The sequence below is a fragment of the Pelodiscus sinensis genome, chromosome 11 (genome assembly GCF_049634645.1).
Source record: "Pelodiscus sinensis isolate JC-2024 chromosome 11, ASM4963464v1, whole genome shotgun sequence".
In the NCBI taxonomy this organism is placed as follows: Eukaryota; Metazoa; Chordata; order Testudines; family Trionychidae; genus Pelodiscus; species Pelodiscus sinensis.
The window spans coordinates 2392574-2409839 of NC_134721.1; the positions used below are offsets into that span (position 1 = coordinate 2392574).

Below are 17266 nucleotides of genomic sequence, written 5' to 3' on the forward strand. Positions count from 1 at the left end.
AGGCATTGGATATCACCAGATGATCAAGGAACATCTATGTTGAACATATTATCGTACATCAGCAATACGAGAAGAGCCAGAGTGCTGCCGAGAAGCAAAATCGGGGAGGGTAAATGAAATATTTCTCAGATGAATTATATTTACTGAGAGGCAACCCATTTTAAATTCTCAATTACTGAAGAACAATCTATATTCATTGCTAAATCTGCTTTCCACAAACTACTATTAGTATAATTTTTTATGAGTGATGTATCCAAATATTTGGATGCTAGTGTGTTACATTATTGCCTTTATTAAACTTAATTTGGGATACTGCAGATTATATACTATGTGTATTTTAAGATTTGTAAATCAAACATTGTACTTTTGGATAATTTAAGCATTATACCCAGATGCATAGAAATTAATTCCTTCTTGTGTATTAAATAATGTTAACATTAACTTTAATATTAGAGTTAAATGACATGTTGTTATCCTTACTGTATGTGTAAAGGGCAGAACTTACATAGCCTGTCCTGATTGAGGGCATCACCCTAATCAGAACTTCACTTGCTAAGCAAGGAGCAGAGAAGCCAAAAACCAGCCAAGTAAAAGAAACAGAGAAGGGACAGATGTTCCTACCTGCAGGTGTCCAGGTTGGAGCACCCCCACCCACAGCACACCTACAAAGCCAATTTCCCCTGCCTCTGACATCCACATTTTCACATCAGAAGTTATGAATGGGACAGATCCAGCCCACTTAATTAGCTTCATTAACATAAATCCTACAACTGACAAGTACTTTTTTTGCTGTAATATACACGTTGGATTCTGTTATTTCCACTTCAACTCATGTCATGAAGTGGGTCTTATCCACGAAAGTTCATGAGCCTATATATTTATTAATCTCTAAGGATTACTAGTTGTTTTTAAAGTTACAGACTAACACAGCTGCCCCTCTGAGACATATTAACATCCCTCGTTTGTGATATGCTGATGTTTAGATAATTATGACTGCAAGAGATCAGTAGACACCCCTTCATAAGTATATATGAAGCCCATTCAGCATCAGTTTAACACATTAGAATAGAAAAAACTTAAAAAACAACTAATAGTCCTGCAGCACCTTAGAGACTAACAAAAAATGTAGATGGTATCATGAGCTTTTGTGGGCACAAACCTATTCCGGCCAAGATGAAGTGCCCCTCACCTGTGGCAGGTGGAAGGGCTGCTTCAGCTCCCGCTTGTTAACCATTAACACCCCTAATTAGCAAACTCAAACTTAAACAAACCCAAAACAGTGTGTGTTTTGTACATCTTTAATTAAAACCAACAACTAAACGCAGCAACCTTTTCTGAGCAAGACTGGTAAATCTGTGGCTTTAGAAAATCTGTTCATTATTTATAGAATTTTTTCCACCAAACTAAACAACAAAGCCAGAAAAGGATATGTAGAAATAAACCTATTGATTTTCTTTTGCATTCTCTTCCCCATAAATTCAACAGTTTTAATAGAACATCAAAATAAGTTCATTCTGGGAGTGAATATCACTTAGAATTGAATTTAAAGTTTATTTAATAGCATTTGAAATAAGCTCGAATTCTTACCAACCTTTCAGGTAAAGTGCATTCATTTGCCTTGGGTTAATGCTATAATTATTGATTTGCAACTTAACTTTGAAAAGTATAAAATGGCCCAAAATTAAAGCGGTATAAATAACTAAGGATAAAAGTACCACAGTATGTTGAGAGAATTTATGTAAACATGGGAGCTCAATGAGATAATGGAAAAATACTGATCTTTCTGACATGATATACTGATTATACAGCTTAAGGCAAAACAACAAAATCATAATTCCCTGTGTAATAGAAATCAGTAACTACACAATGTAGAAAGAGGTGAATTTGATGTTCATCAATATGTTTTAGTTGCCCAAATATTTGTTTATAATGTAAACACAATTAAAAAGAATTTGTATTTCTATATTTACAGAACTCAGTATAAAAATTCATTGAAATCAATTAAATACAGTGAAACCTCTTAATAGTCTGTGTTGGGATACTGTGCCGGTTGTTAGCCGATTCATCAAGACTTGATCTAAGTCATGTGCGTACTTTAAGATAAGAATATATCCTCCACAATGTGCAGTGTAGAATATTGTTATTTAGTACCAACTTGAATAAGTAGCTACTGCCTATGACCAGTTGCTAGTTTTCAACATTAATAACAGAGCATTTGGTGAAAGAAAAAAAACATAACAAGGATATGAAAAAAGCTGCCTTTACTTGCTATCTTGCAAAGAATCCAGTTTTGCGTGCTTCAACTCTGACTTCCCAACCCATTCATCCTCACTGAGATTCCTACCTCAGTCTGCCTCTCTGTGATTCTTACAATAGGCAGAAACTGATGCTAGTAAATTGGGGTGGGCAGAGGGAAGGCATATCAACCACAGAGTTCCTGGATGGCAGCTGGAGCAATGTCTGTTGGCGCTCCACATGCTGGGTCTGGTTCTACTGGTAACATCAGCAGAAAGTTCAGCAGACCCTTTCTTCTGCTGGAAAATGAAGGCAGAGCTTTTTGAAAACCTAAAAGCAAGTTTCAACTTTAAAAATAAACAAAAATGCCGATATCTGTTTAATGAATCATCCCTTATTTATGGAAAACGTAACTGTTCATATAATAGTGCAAAATGCTATAATTTTAAATAGCATATTTGCTGTAGTTTGAATTTTTACAATATGAATTATATTTTCATAAAAGAGGGGCATTATGAGATCCCAAGCATGGTTGTATTAAACACACAATTGGTGATCGTAATTTCAGTTATAGAAATGCCTCAGTTGTGCAACACTGAAGAAACTTTTAGCTGTAAAATGGAATTTTCAATGACTCAGACCAACTTTTTATGTCAATAGAATACAATATAAAAAGACAGTATTAGAAAAGATCTCTTTATTTGATTTGTACTGAGAGTTTAAAACTGCAATTTCAGAAATGTTTGATAAAGAATGTCTTTTTTTTATTGATTGGCATTATTAACCTCTTGCCAGAGAATCGTTCTATTTGATTTAGTTACAACACATCTCACATCTGCAGTAATATATGCTGTCCCTGGTCCTGCTCCTGCCAAAAAGCCTCTTGCCAATAGAATAATACATTTCAGTGGCTATTCCTGTATAAATATTTTAAATAAATAAATGTCAAGATAAGTAAGTTACCTGCTGGGAATTATATTGCCATTTTTTAACTGTAATTGAAGATATTAAAACCTTCTTTTAAAAATAGCAGCTAGTCCTTTCATGCCTAATGACAAATAAAACCACTGAGAAAGTAACAGAGAATTTGTTTTTGAGGGCAGCTTTGGGTCTCCTTCTGTTTAAGTTTCCTAGTTGTAAAAGACAGATTTAGACCCAGGCTTGAGCCTGCCAGATATTGCAGATGGGCAGGTCTGAATGTGTTAGGTTTTTCTATTCAGTACTTGATGCAGCAGGCATTTAAGTTTGCACTTAAGCCCCATTTAAGTCAAAAGCTTTGCTGAATGAGGGCCTTACAGATCTTTTAATGAAAAAAATTTACTGTCAAGATCTCCAAATCATGCTGATAGCATATAGTATTTACCTAAACCTTATTTTTTAAAAACCCCTACATATATATGAAATAATGCAGAACTATTTTAATCGACTGAGAAACTCCCAGAACAGATTCTATTTGTTTGAGAGACTTGATGACATCCACAAGAGAAACTAAGTTTTTTTCCCCATTTAAATAACGAGATGCAACTAACTTGAATTTTGAAAAGTACAAACTCTTTCAGAACATAGACTTTCATTACTGATCTTTTAAAATAAAAAGCAATTGAAGAATTTTTAATTAAAATAGAAATTATAATTTAATTCTCATTTTTATATAAATTATTTATTTATAGAATAAAAATCATTTGGGCATTTCTACGCAGCAGATACAACTTGCAGACATATACTACTTCCAGTACAGCAAGTACTCTGCTGTCACACATATCAGGCATTAGTGGATTTTTCGTGTTTAGCACAGTGAATATAACACCAAACATTTCTCACAAGACTGATAAGTTTGCCTTTAATGAGAACAACCTAGACCAAAAATTATTAGAAAAATATCAGCATCCCCAATGGGCTTTGAAACAATCTAATTAGGTAACCCAATACTATACTTTGTCAAAAACCTCTGACAACCTAATAACCAGATTGTCATCAGAAAGACGTTGAAAAATGATGTTGTGTTTGCTAGCATTAATATACTACATCTTTCTGTGCCACTTTCATACAATAAAAATGTTGCTGGCATTTCATTGGTGTGGAAAGATATTTATTGAAATTATTCTTTTCCACTTGAGAAATGGGAGGTTTGGCACACTGAGTTTAACTTAAACTCTAATAAGAGCTCTTAAAAACCAATGCCTAATTTCAGATTTGGAACCTGATATACTGTTCTGTGAAAAAATGTAAGCATTTGACATCAATAAACTATAAATTTTGTCTTCCCAAGAAGAATAATTCAACTGGCATTAACTGCAGTATTTCAACCTTAAAATCAAGTAACCATACATTTCAGATTCTAAGATAAGATAAAACAGGAGTTACAGACATGGCACTAAAAGAATGGTTATGGCATTGTGAAATAATAATAGACTGAGCATTACATAGGAACAGCCATGCTGGGTCAGACCAAAGGTCCATCTAGCCCAGTATCCTGTCTTCTAGCAGTGGCCAATGCCAGATGCCCCAGGGGGAGTGAACAGAACAGGGAATCATCAAGTGATCCCCCTCCCTTCACTCATTTCCAACCTCTGACAGAGGCTAGGGACACCATTCCTACCGGTCCTGGCTAATTAGTACTGATGGACCTAACCTCCATCAATTTGTCTAGTTCTTGTAAAACAGTACTTCCAGATTAAATGAGCAATTGCAAGAAGTGTTGCACCACTCCTGCTAAAAACAAAACCTCTGGGAGTGTAAACTTGAGAGTTCCTTTCCATCCTAATAGTTATGCATATTGCTTTGTGTCATTTAGATGGCAAAGCCCATAAAATGTCCAAATAAATGTTTTGCGCCTACATCTTCATCCCACCCAAATAACACTGCTATACTCACAGAACACTATTCTTGGCATAGGTTGAATCTCTAATATCCTTTGAACCTCCTGGGTGAGAAATAAGCATTTTATTCCAGTTTTCACAACATATAAGACGACATCTTATGTTAGACCTGCCATCAAGATATACTGAACTTTAAAACCTAAGGTGCCACAGAGCTACTTGTTTTTAAAATCATGTAATTTGTCATCTTCTTTTCCCCATCCCCTACTTCCATTTAAATTCTGACATGATTTTAGAAGTTACTATCCAGAGAACTCATAAAGCGGAGCTAGAAATAAACATTATATACACAATCGTAAAATTATAATCTCAGTTTTCAAGCAGTATAATGCAGTAATCTCTAGCTCTAGAGTTTGAGACACTGGCTGCTAATATTTTGTGGAAAATACTTTTGAAAAGATGATTAATTAAGGAAGAAGTATAGCTATCCAGTCATTCATTCTGTACTAGTATTCAAAAAGAAAAAAAACCCTCACCCTGTGCCTGGGAGTGACAAGTATTCTAGTTCTCTTGGCAACATGTCCATTATTTACAACAAGTGATTCCTGTAACCCCATTCTTGTACACAAAACATGAAGGAGAATCCAAATGTACATACCCATGGATCTTTCTTTCTTGGGGATTATCTTTGTCCTAAGGATATGATATTATCTTTGTCCTAAGGATATCTTTGTCCTAAAATGGCAATATGTACAATGTACTAATGCCTGTGACAAAAGTCACTTCTCCCCCCACTGTCTATCTCTGAGAAAATGATTCAGTTCTCAGCAATTTTAATCTGTATATATAACACAAGATTAAAAAAATCATAGTGAGACTTCAACATCAATTCACTGCACTTCATGTATAAAAGCTAGGAATATAGCAGCAAACCATTATAAATGATAAACAGAAGGAAGGATTATGTCATTGGACTAATCAATTAATCCTAAATGTGCATGTGTGGTAAGCGTATCATATCAACATATGTACTACCGAACTTTGGCCATTTTTTCTTCATTTTCTCCATTTCTTTCACAGAGGATCCTTCATAGTGGTGTCTGATGAAACACCCACTGGAAATGGAGAGAGCTCTTAAAATGATATAATGTTCTAAGTTGCTGTACAAAGGAACCTTGCCAAGGCAACTACTGTTAATATTGTGTAATTTCTTTTGCCCAGTCACCACACTGTAAGAAAAATCTCTATGCTGGCAGCAAGGCATGAAAAATTGCTATCTTGATTTCTGAAGGAATGTACTTATGGGGAGGAAAATCTGCTGTTTTCCAAGTACTTTTATATTCGAACTCTATCTTAGAATTGTTTTCCTGCCCATGTTATTGATTGGATTGAGAGCCATATACAGCACTATTCTCAGTCCACAGCAAAACTCCCCCGCCACCATTACTGCTGCTGGAGTTGACTAAGGGCAGCATATAGCCTTTGAGTAGTACAGCTCTCCATTTTGTACACAGAAAGATGTGATAGTCTTTAAATGCTTCATCTTGAAAGCAAGAGCTTTGGAAAAACAACTGCTTTTAAAAAACACTTTGTCACTGAATATGAAAGATACATGTTCCAAGAAAAAGAATTTTGACACAGGCATGCTATTTTGATTGGGTCTAGGACAGGTAGGTTCCCTAACTGACAAATTTCAGAGGATACATATTTGAAAAAAGCAAAACACAAATTTTGACTTTATATTTCCATTAACAATGTGAAAGAATTCATCATGAACATAACACATAGTTTTCATATATGTTATCCCTCAATTCTCAAAACAAGAACAAACACATTTCCTCCCCTTAGGAAAAGGATTAGGAAGGAATGATATTTTTTTCCTTCTGTGAAGCATGTGTTTATAAGCTTCCCTTTTGTAGCATTTATGGATTCATTCAGAGCTATGGTTAAGCTGAAGCAAAGCAATTTGGCATGCTTGCTTTTCTTTTTATCTGGGAACGCAAAAACAGTCCACAAAGTCTGGATTGACCTTTAAAAAGTAAGTATTTATTGGAGATGCTAGTGGCTTACTGATTGTGTTCAGTAAGAGGGAACCTAAATTTGATCAATACCATTATCAACAGCACATTACCCTTACTCAAGAATCGTTTTTGAATTGTACTGCTGATAAGATAATATGACTGGCATTCCGTAAATATAACCAACTAGATCATTTAGACACATCAATAACATACAAATGGTCTATCTGCACATACCTCACTTTCCAGGATAGATACCTGCACGGGCACCCCCTTCAACTCTTGCAGAATCACATTACCTCTTCACCAAGTTCCATAGCTTCCTTTTCCAGGGGCCCTAGAACCCGTTCACCATTGCCGGGGTCTTGCTCAGCACCTGCAATGCCAAGGTCTTGTCCAGTTCCTGGACCTTTTGCATCTTCAGTATCGGTGCAGATGGTACCATAGTTTGTGAGGTTCATAGTTTTGGTTCTGCAACCGATGCAGCCCCGGGGCACGCAGTGCAGGAGGTTCATGGCTTATCTCTTGTGCTGACTCTGGGAGATAGGGAACGAGCTGGAGAGACCCTGTTTTTAGCTGGTGGCTTAGATGAGGGGGAGCTTGCCCGTTTCTTTTGTTTACTGTGGGTCTCTTGCCGAGTACTCCTCTCCGTGGCTAGCTGGGGCTCGAGAGCTTTATCAAAGAGGAGCATCCTCAATCTGAGCTCCCTGTCCTTTTGCACCCTGGCTGTGAAGCTACAACAGAGCACGCATTTCTGAGGGACATGCGCCTCACGCAAGCACTAAATGCAAGACCTGTGGCTATCTGAAGCGGGCATTGGGTCATGACACTTGTATTTCTTACAGCCGGGTGAACCAGGCATTTTGTCTGGTTCCTTCCTGCAGCACTATCTTCTTTCTGCTGTCTTTGTGGTTTTTTCTGTTTTGTTTTATGTGCTTCCATGGAGCTTTTTTTTTTTTTTTAACTAAGTTTGTCTTGGTGTTGCCTTGCTGGCATGCAGCCTCTCGCTGCCATATTAAGCTTTCAAAAACCTTGTGTTTAATTTGCAGTCTTCTCTTTCCTTCTGCGAGGGGGCCGTCGTTGGGCCCAGTTTCGCTGCAATCTTCCTCAACACCGTTGAGGAAAAACTATTTAAATGAGGGAAAAAGGTCTTTTTTTTAAAACAACTTAGAACACCACTTATAAACTGACTAACTAAGTAAGTAAACTCTCTTCTCATACACAGGAATGCAAAGGAGAGGAGAGGGATCGAACTCCGTCTACAACCGAGGGTGGTACGAAGGAACTGAGAGGAGTCGGGCTGCGTGCGTGAACTCCAAGGGTGCCCATGGCACACGCCCCTGCCACGCATGCACAGCCCCACCAGATACTGCTGAAAAAGTCTCCAATCTGCAGCGCTGGGACAAGCCCAACACCAACAGTGGAGCACCAATGGGGACATCACTCGAAGAAGAATAACTGGCTCTGCAGTTGTAATGCTGAAAAAAGGATTGGGGGGAAATAGTGGTTCAGCAATTCAGTAGAAGCCAAGGTAAAAGGGAGTCAGTGCATCCCAGTGTAGCTCTCTGGCAAGAAGTGGGAGGGGTGGCGTGCTCCCAGCCTGGGTCCCAGGGCTTCCTGCAGGCTGCTGCACTAAGGAGAAGGTATCCAGGCCGGTGAAAGGGACTGGCTCTAGACCCCAAACCCCTTCCCTGGGTGCCATTTCAGGAAGGGTACTGCAGTGGCACTTACTGGGTCCCTGCTGCTTTTCTTCTCTTTCTCCCTGCTGTCAGGGAGCAAGGGGAAAGTGCACAGTATGCTGCATTCCTCCTCTGCCCCTCCCTTAGGCAGCTGGGAGTGAGAGGAATATATACAGAGACGCTCCCAAAATGGTGCTCTTGCCCCCTCCTCCTGCACTCATCTCTACATACACCCAGCCACCTGCCCTGAACCCCCTTCCCTGACTCCTGCATTCTCATCCCCACCCTGCTCTGCGCCTCCCCATCTCTCCAGCCTCCTGCCCCGTTTCCCCTTACCCCAATCCTTGGCCCTGAGTCCCTCCTCACACCACCAACCCTGACTTCTGCACACACACCCCACAGTCCTAGTGCCTACCCTGACCCCTGAAACGCCCCACATTCCCAAACCTTGACTCCTGCACTCCCACACTCCCACCCCCCTACCCTGAGCCCCTCTTCATACCCCCTAACCATGACTCCTACAGCCCTCACACCCTCAGCCCCATTCCCTGAACTCCTCCTCATCCCCAAGCTCCTGCCCTGACTCCTGCTACCCCCCCCCACATTCCCACCCCCTTCCTGAGCCCCCCCCCCCACTCTCATTTCTTACAGATACTGTCATATTGCACACACCCCCATTCCCATACCTGGAGTCCCCACCCTCCAACACAGGGCTGCAAGACAATAGTACCTGTAAGAAAGTTACTTTCACCTCAGAATAGAGGCCAACAATGTGATATACCCACAAAAGAGTCTAATATCATTACAGAATATATCAGGAGTGTTACATATAAGACATAGGAGGTAATAATTCCATGCGACTCGGCTGACATAATGTGTCAAGTTCTGGGAACCATGCTTTTGGAAAAGTGCAAACAAACTGTAAAAAGTCCAAAGCACAGCAATAAATTGACAAAAGATTTAGAAAACCTGATCTATGAAGAAAGGTTAAAAAACTGGACATGTTTAGTCTTGAGGAAAGAAGACTAAGGAGGGACCTGATAACAGTCTGCAACAGCCCTTAATGTTTTGGCAAGAGGATAGGGATCGACTGTTAGAGCCCTGTGCAGATACACAATTTTATATCTGCGTTTGCATCTCTTTCTGCAAACTGAGCCATAGATATCCACATCCATATCCGTGATGCAGATACTCATGGATATCCACAGATTTGCAGGGCTCTATCTATCAATTATTTTCCATGTGCACTGAAGGCAAGACTAGATATAGTCAGCTTAATCTACAGCCAGAGATTCTGGTTAAATATGAGGAAAAACTTTACCATAAGAGTTAAGGATGCGAACAACTAGTCGACTATTCAATAAGCAAATGCTTATTGGATAGTCAACAGGTTAGTCGACTAGTCACTTCCCTCCTCTCCCCCCTTGCTGCCTCTATCAGAAAGAGGCAACAAGGGGGGGCAAAGAAGAGGTGCTTCAAAGCATCAGCATCGCGTGGAGTCTAGCACCAGATCCCAGGCTCCACACGGCGCTGCCACTTTGAAACGCCACATAGAGCCTGACGCTGGGCTCCCTGCAGAGTTTCAAAGAGGCAGCACCGCATGGAGCCCAGAGTCAGCTTGGGACTCAGAATCCCAGCTGACCCCAGGCTCCATGCAAAGCCGCCACTTTGAGATGCCACAGGGAACACGGGGCAGCGGGGGACTGCTTGAGTTGCCCGCTGGCCACATGCTCCCCGCAGTGCTTTCACCTTTGAAGTGCAGCAAATCGACTAATTGATGTCAATTGCAAATAATCAAAAATGTACATCCCTGGTAAGAGTGGTTAAGTACTTGGAATAGGTTTCCAAGGAAAGTTGTGGAATCTCCATTATTGGAGGTTTTAAGAACCAGTTAAACAAACAACTGACAGAAATGGTCTATGTTTACTGGGTCCTGCCTCAGCCCATGGTCCTGGACTAGACGAACTCTCTAGCCCCGTTTCTCTGATTTACATCATCAGTAGATAGTTTCCTCGGTTATGGCAGAAGTTACCAGGAGATACTGCATTTTCAGAAAGTGCCTTAGCGGGGCGTGGAGAAAAGTGTTGTGGCTCACACTTGGGCCCAACCAATCACTGTCTCCTACAAAAAACCTTTCTTCCTCCCTGCTCAGCCTCCAGGAAACAGAAAACCCTTGGCTGCTCAGGAATACGGTAGTAACTGAGGGCACTGTGCTTGGCACCTAGGTCAGATCAGCTCTATGGTGAAGAGTGAGTTGTGGGGCAGGATTAGGATAAGAAAGATCCAGAGGTACAAAAGCAACTGAGAAGGAAAAAGTGAGAGAGATGGAAGCCAACTTCACTCATCTCCAGTCCTCATCTTACAACCCTAAAGACAAGTATACAAAGGGTTAAAGCACAGGTGTTTGGTTCAGAGGTTACTTATCACTTGTGATACAGCAGCTGCCACCAAAGTAACTATATACAGCATTTGCTTAACAAACATAAGATTAAGCAGGTGCAAGCAGCTATAAACCCATAAATTGCAGCTGACATATATAAGTAAGAACAGATTTTTTTTCCCTAAAAAGTTTTCCTTTTAAAAAATACATTTATCCACCACAAAAATATTTGTTCCAATTTGTTGGCAGTTTTCTATCTATAAACAGTGAACTACAGATATAAACATTAAAAATCAATTTACCATATCATAAAATGTTAATATGCTCAGAAAAATAATTAAATTTCACTCACTGACATGCATCTGACGAAGTGGGTCTTTGCCCACGAAAGCTTATGCTCCTACACTCCAGTTAGTCTATAAGGTGCCACAGGACTCCTCGCTGCACTCACATACTATGCCATTAAAATACATCCATTTCTTCCATATTATACAAATTTACTGTTGCACAAATGTTTTCACAGTTGACCACAGTGGTTTACAATAGACAACATTGCAAGACAACAATAATTTAAAATCTCACTGCATAATGTGTTGAATTTCTAAAACTGCCTTTTATGTTGCAGGCTGATTTTTATCCCTGTTTTTACCGTCAGTTCTTATTAAAGGGACAGAAGAAACTCTCAGAATTAAAAGATGACTGTTGTTGAAACTGAAAACAAGCTCATCGACTATTTTAACCTGTCCAGTGAAGCCACTTGATGAGAGTGATCCTTGTCACAGCCAACAATTTATCGTTCAATTTCTTTTCTGCATGTACTATTTCAAGTATGACTAAAGGGGCAACTGGAATGCACACTTATAAATACACCTAGCAATGGGAGAAACATTTTCTTCAAAGAAAAGAAAGCTATTGAAAGAGTGCAAACAAGGCTAACTATTGTACTCTATTACTTTAATTTCTGCTTTTTATCCATTTAAAACCAAGTGACAAAGTGAGAAGAACTTTGCAGCGAACTCTGTCGGATAATTTCCTACTTTCTGCAGAGTTGCTGGCCGCATACTGTTACACAACTATCATAATACATTTAATACTACAAGATCAAAATGCCACTCTGCATTCTATTTTAAATGTTTTATTTTGCCAGCTGGCTTTATTCAGCTATTGACCAGAAGCAATACCAGTGTAGCTGTTTTTAAATCACACCTACCATTAATCACAGTGAACAGAGCTACACTGGAATATCTTAACCACTGTGAACAAAGCATAAGTCAGCGATCATGCTCTGAGATACGGCCATCCTCAGCACATCAACTTGTTTCCGTACATTTCGCTTCTAACTATTGCTCAGCATTTTTTGAGTGATGAGACATCTAAGTGGTTAAAGAAGTTGTCCTGTCAGCTATATCTTTAAATGCCTAAATCCCTGAATAAAAGAAAAATCAATGCTGTAAGGCAATGTTTGTCAATGCAATGTAATAAATACACTTACCTTTACAGACTATTCTCAATGGATTTCACTTCTTTGCTGTACTTCAAAGCTACAAAGGGATAAAAAATAAAAGCATTGACCTGCCTGTCAGTGAAGAAAGAATGTTTGGTACATGCATTAGTAACCATGTTTTACTTATGTCACAGCATCAGTAGCTGAAGAAACCTCTGATAAAAAGTTCTTACTACTATTTCATGGGCCAAATTCTGTCTTCCATACGCATATAGACATAAAGCATAAAGTTGCAGAGCGAGGGGGAGCCAGGGCAAAAGTGTTCTGTCCAACTTCTTCTAAGTCCACAGAGAAACAGCTCCACGCTGCTCTAGGGGCACTACTGAGCATAGCCTAAAGATCAGCTACATGAGCCACATGTGATGCACAAAACTAAAAGAACAATTCCTGGTCTGGCAGTAAGAGCCAGAAAAAGGGAAAGGGAAGCAACGACATGTGGCTCTTTTGGAACTTTTTTGCAAGAACACCATAAATAGAAGAATTAGATGAATAAACTTCTACCATTGTCATGGACATTTAATGTACTATTCTTTCAGCTTTTACCTTGCATAACAGAATATTAGAGCAATGTTGATGTGTCAGATAAATCAATTGTAGTTTCCAGATGACAGATTAAACCTGAGAAGATTATAACTGAATTTTAGTTTGTTAATTTTACTCCATGTATTACCTTTCTGCTCTACTCCCATATTCCTGTTAGGATTTAGAAATGTTTCCAAAGTCTGCAGTGCCCACCTTTTCTCGCACAAGCCTCCTTCAATAATTTATTTTCCTAATGACATATTTTGGTTAACAAAGAAGCCGGAGCTAATCTCCTCGACTAGAAAGATCATGTAGGGCTAAAGAGTCTACAAAAGATGCACAAAGATGTTGATACCTCACATGATACAAACTTACTCAGGTTTAGGTCCTTCCAGAGACCAAATGGGAAAACCCAGGTGGGGTCATAAAATCTGAGGTTTGAGCAGCATGATGGTGTTCAAAGTTAAACCTGCATCTACCTAATAACTTCTTCCATCCTACCTGCTTAAGCAGACAGAAAAATACCCTCTCTTGCAACCAGCAGAAACATTCAGACAGATGTATTTAAAGGTTTCTCCTGACAGACGAAGATGCATGGTAAGGAATATGTGAGATATCACACTGAGTGAGTGGTCCGTCCTCATTGGAACAGAAGTTTCACACCAAAACAACTCAAATCTCCCTCAGATATGCAGATGTAATACCCATTAAATAGCATTCAATGGCAAAATTAAGGCTTTGGTAAGACCAATATTACTATAATATATACAGCTCTGGCACCCATATTTTTAAAATGATGTTAAAAATAGTTTACAGAAAACAGACAAAAAATATTCAAGATCTCCAGAAAATGCTGAAGAGTGAAACATCGAAAAGAGCCAAATCTGTTTAGTTTATCAAGAAGACTGAAAAGTGCTTTGTTTTCAGCATATAAGTATCTCCAATGAAAGGAAATACCTGGTACTAAAGAACTCTTTCATGGAAAACTGAACAAGAAGATCCAGTCACTAGAAATTGAAACCAGACATTCAAATTAGAAAATAGGCACAAATTTACAACAGTGAGGGTGATTAACCATTAGAACAAACTACCAAAGGCAGTGGTAGATACTCCATCTCTTGATGTCTGCAAATCAAGATTAGATGCCTCCCTGGCTGATGTGCTTTAGCCAAACACAAGTCATTATTGTCAGTATTATGGTAAGGGAGTGAAATTTAATGGTCCATGACAGACAGCCAGTCACCTTAAATGATCTAATGCCTTCTGGCCTAAATTTTATGAATGCTTACCAATGACAAATACTTGTGCTCCACTTACTCTGTATCAATACAATAGGAACACAACATTTTAACTACAAAAGAGAGATTTTCTGTACTGTTGCATATTGTAATGCACCAGTTTGCCTACCATACTATTGCTACTAGTTTTAATAAGCAATAAATAAGATACAAAATGTTCACTCAAAGCTCAAATATTTTGAATAAGTTCAGCCCTAGCTTTTATAGTGCATTCAATGAAATGTTAAACTTGCAAATTATTGGAGCATTCTCTCAAATAATAGCAAATTTCCTTCTAAGCAGAGATTTCTGTTCTCAGAAAATGCTTATGAAAACCTTGCAGACGAAAAATACAATAATCCTGGGCATATGAATTCCAATTTCTTCAGTGGGTGTAAATTGAATTGGGTCACTGGAAAACCACAATCCAGAGATATAAAATCACAGAACTGAAGGGCTGGAAGGGTCCTTGAGAGGGCCTGTAGTCTGGGATCCCTCACTGAAGCAGAACCAAGTTTCTAGGCCATCCCTGACTGGTGTTTGTCTATTCGATCTTAAAATCCTCCAGTGACAGGAGTCAACAACCTCCTTTAGAACCCTTCACCACTACTTAAATATCTTAATAGTTAGACAGCTGTTTCAAGTATCTAACCTAAATCCACCTCTGTTGCAGTAAGCTGATTATTTCTTGTCCTACCATCAATGGGCCTGGAGGACAATAGATCACTGACCTATTTATAACAGTCCTTAACATATTTCAAGAGTATAGGCAGTCCCCGGGTTACGTACAAGATAGGGACTGTAGGTTTGTTCTTAAGTTGAATTTGTATGTAAGTCAGAACTGGTACATATTGTAGGGGAAACTCTAGCCAAACATTTCTCCAGAGCTCAGTTTTATTCTCCCACACCTCACTTCCCTCAGTCCTTTATTCTCAAGCTGAGGTGTCTGCTGAGAAAAGCCGCTCTGCATCTCCCTGGTCTGCTGGGGGGGGGGGGGGTGGGCGCTAGCTTCGCGTCTCCCTGGTCTGCTGGGGGGAAGCAGCTAGTGCGGGGTTGCCTCACCCCGTTTGTAAGTAGGGATCCGATGTAAGTCGGATCCATGTAACCCAGGGACTGCCTGTACTATCAGGCCTTTCCTCAGTCTTGTTTACTCAAGGAGAAACATGCCCATATTTTTAAACTTTCCCCATAGGTCAGGTTTTCTAAACTTTTTGTTACTTTTCTTAGTTTTCTCTGGAAAAGGTTCAGAGAAGGGCAACTAAAATGATTAGCCATTTGGAACGGGTCCCATATGAGGAGAGATTATAGAGACTGGGACTTTTCAGCTAGGAAAAAAGGAGACTACGGGGGGATATGATAGAGGTCTATAAAATCATGAGTGGTGTGGAGAAAGTGAATAAGGAAAAGTTATTTACTTGTTCCCATAATATGAGAAGTAGGGGGCCACCAAATGAAACTAATGGGTAGCAGGTTTAAAACAAATAAAAAGAAGTTCTTCACACAGCGCATAGTCAATCCGTGGGACTCCTTGCGGAGGTTGTGAAGGCTAGGACTATAACAGGGTTTAAAAGAGAACTAGATAAGTTCATGGAGGCTAAGTCCATAAATGGCTATTAGCCAGTATGGGTAGGGAATGGTAACTCTAGCCTCTGTTTGTCAGAGGGTGGAGATGGATGGCAGGAGAGAGATCATGTGATCATTACCTGTTCGATTCACTCCCTCTGGGACACCTGGCATTGGCCACTGTCAGCAGACAGGATACTGGGCTGGATGGACCTTTGGTCTGACCCAGTATGGCCAATCTTATGTTCTTATGGACTCTCTCCAATTAGTCGTCATTTGCCTAGAGCGTGGGGCTTGGAACTAGATATAACTCCAGCTGAGGCCTCACCAGTGCTGAATAGAGTAGGCTAACTAGCTCTCATCTTACTTATGAATCTCCTGTCACTCTAGAACAGGGGCCTTTTTTGCAGCTGCATCATGAGTGGCTCATATTCAATTTGTGATCCATTGTAACCACGTCTTTACTGAATGCCATCTTGTTCAATTCAGACCGTTCTCCACTTTGTCCTCCAAATTGTTTGCAACTCTTCTCCATTTGAGGTCTTATTCAAGTTATATGAGCACACTCTCCCCACTCCATTACCTGTGTCATTAATGGAAATATTGAACAGTACTGGACCCAGGGCAAACCCTTGTAGGATGCCCCTAGATACATCCTTCTACTTTTACTGAGAGCCACTGATAACTACTCTTGTAAGAGTATAGTTTTTAGACAGTTGTGCATACAGCATATAGTAATACATCTACACCATCTTTTCTTAGTTTTCTGATGAAAATGTCATGTAGCACTGTGCCCAAGACCTTACTAAAATCAAGATATATTATGTCTACAGCTTCCACCACAGTCCACTAATCCTGTTGTAAAAGTAAATTAAATTGTTTTGGCATGATTTGTTTTTGACGTTCATGGGGATTGATCCTTGTATCCATATTATTCTCTAGGCACTTAATAACCAATTGTTTAATCATTTGTTTCAGTATCTTGCTATGTATTGAAGTTGGGCTTTCTGATCTATAATTTCCCAGATCCAGTTTGTTTCCTTTTTAAAATATAGGTATAAAGAAAGCTTTGTTATCCAGCACTCATGGGAATGGGGGCTGCCAATTAACTGAATGTGCTGGATAACAAAGCTTATTCTTCTGCTCCCACTCCCTACCGGCAGATCTGGCTCCCAGCAGCTTGAGGGGGAAGGAGGCACCTGCTGATGACATCAGCCAGCAGTACCGGTTGTCAGACACACCACAATGGCAGGTTTGACAGATGGGAGT

At 39.6% G+C, this 17266-nt stretch overlaps 1 protein-coding gene across 15 annotated transcripts in view; it reads right to left on the reverse strand.

Annotated features, from left to right (window-relative positions):
• Positions 1-17266, reverse strand: part of FHIT (fragile histidine triad diadenosine triphosphatase) — a 1115730-nt gene that overhangs the window by 1063104 nt on the left and 35360 nt on the right. For 12 of the 15 annotated variants that reach the window (XM_075938458.1, XM_075938456.1, XM_075938457.1 and 9 more), the window contains exon 2: positions 12624-12672. The exons of 2 other annotated variants lie outside the window; for them this stretch is intronic. The gene's annotated coding sequence lies outside the window, so the exon portion shown is untranslated. Of the gene's footprint in view, positions 1-7309; positions 8200-12623; positions 12673-17266 lie in introns of all 15 variants that reach the window. One more of the 15 variants, XM_075938446.1, reaches the window with a different exon arrangement.